Here is a 2082-nt window from a genome sequence, read left to right as displayed (position 1 = left end):
GATCGTGGAAACATCTGATGGGGAGAGAAGTCCCCTGTCAATTGCGCCACCTTAGTTTCTGGTTTCTGCTGCGCTTCACCTTGACTCTCCCCTTGTCTCTCTTTTGATGCTTCATCATCTTGCTGCGTGACTTCAAAGGCACTTGCGTTGTGCTCACATTCCCTTAAATGTTGTTCTCAAAGGTGCTCAGCCCTTAGCCCAGCTGCAGTCTCTGGGAGAGGCAGAGACAGTTTGGTGAAAAAGACCCAGAGCCAGGCGCAGATGTATGGTGAGAGGAGAAAGCAGCTTTCCAGTTATAGATCAGCCTTCAGTTTAAAGGTCCGCTTTGGGCAGGCTGGCCTTAGGCGGAGTCGGGGGCCAAAGAGGGGAGCAGCCGCAGGGCAGGACTGGGGCGCTCTCCATCTCGTTCAGGTCGAGCAGAGTCTGGTTCAGCATTCTTTGGGTACAGAGATGCTCCTCTTGGGTGCATTTCAGTTTATCTGCCACATCATCATTGTCTTTTCCAGCTTGGCTACCCATCTATCAGCAAACTCAGCACAGGTCTCTGCCTCCTTGAGTTTATCAATAAGAAGCTTTATCTCTTCTTATTTGTCTTCTTTTTGAGAGTCTTTTTCTTCAGCAGCACTGGGACACTGCAGGTTCCGGTCCGTCAGTCTGACCTGTTCATCCATCTCTCGGCAACAGGGCTCTGCCAGCTCAGCTCGTTCCTCAGTGCGTTCCAAGTCCCCTTCAATAATCACCAGCCTAGGAGTCACCTTCTCGTACTTCCAGTCTGCCTCTTCTGCCATGTGCATAGTGTCTTTGAGTTGGATTTCCTGGAGTCCTATCTTTTCTTCATCTTTTAAAGCCCACTTTTCAATAACCTTCATACCTTTCTTTTCTCTCATCAGCAGATTTCGATGCCTCCTCCAGCTTTTGCAGAGCAGAGGCAGGACTCCTGAGTGTGTTCCTGTTCCCCTTCAACCAGCTGGGATCCAGTGGTTCAAGGATGCCCCCTGAGTCTCAGGCTGTTTCCAGGTCGGCCTTTCTCCCTCCACTTCCTGCTGGAGGCACTAGGCTCTCTCCTCAGTGTCATCAGCCTGCAGCTGTAGAACCTGGATCTTGTGCTTCACCACCTAGATGGTGGTCATCCATTCAACACTGCTCACGCTCGGGGTCCTGCCTCCTCCACTCAGCTTTGCAGCCGCTTCTCGATAGTAATACTTTGATGATGCTCTTTCAAAGTTTGTAGCAAATGGTTCACAGCAATGCAAGGTGTTGGTGGTGGGGTGATGTATGGGAACTCTGTGATGATATGCATGTTTGTGTTGTACATTCACAGCATTTGCTATATAATTATTGTTTATGTATGTTCATGTATGAATTATATACTTCAAAAATTTTTATTTAAAAAAATGTAAATAGATTAAACTTTCCATCAAAAGGCAGAGTTTGGCAGCATGGATAAAAGAGCACTACCCGACTATATGCTGTTTATAAGAGACTCACCTTAAATTGAAAGACATAAGCAGGTTGAAAGTGAAAGAATGGAAAAAATATATACCATGCAAATAATAACTAAAAGAAAGTTGGAGAGGCTATACTAATATTAGATAAAATAGACTTTAAGTCAAAAAAAATTGTTACAAGGTCCTCCTGCACATAGCGAGAACTTGTATATCTGGCCCAGTCTGACTGGTGGCGGCCTGAGGAGCTTGCCTTGAATGTAGAAACCAGCTCAGTGCTCTTACAGAACGCTGTGAGGGAGCAGTGAAGTCATGCTGATGGGAACAGGGATGGCTGGCTGTAGAACATAGAGTACAGGGCCTGAAACTGTGAGGAAACTTCCCAGGGAAGAGGAGGTGCAGGGAACAAGGAAATTCTATGTAAACAAGGGAATTCCTCGGGCTACATGAGCACCTCCAAGACAAAACGCTTGGGCAGAAAGGATCAGGGAGGCTTCTTTCAGCTAAGTCTCAATTCATTGTATGACTAAGCCCTGAAGAACTCTTGTTCAGTTCAATCTGCAAAGACTAGGAAAGGTGTTTTCTTTTTCTTAACACTAGCTGGATACGAGCTTAAAGAAGAGAAGCCTCATAGTCT

The 2082-nt window shown here is 46.3% G+C and overlaps 1 pseudogene; it reads right to left on the bottom strand.

The window, feature by feature from the left end:
• Positions 1-312: 312 nt before the first annotated feature.
• LOC101423145 (tropomyosin alpha-3 chain pseudogene) lies at positions 313-1130 on the bottom strand (annotated as a pseudogene).
• Positions 1131-2082: the final 952 nt, after the last annotated feature.

The sequence above is a fragment of the Dasypus novemcinctus genome, chromosome 3 (assembly GCF_030445035.2).
Source record: "Dasypus novemcinctus isolate mDasNov1 chromosome 3, mDasNov1.1.hap2, whole genome shotgun sequence".
Lineage (NCBI taxonomy): Eukaryota > Metazoa > Chordata > Mammalia > Cingulata > Dasypodidae > Dasypus > Dasypus novemcinctus.
This window is presented reverse-complemented; position numbering and strand designations above follow the sequence as displayed.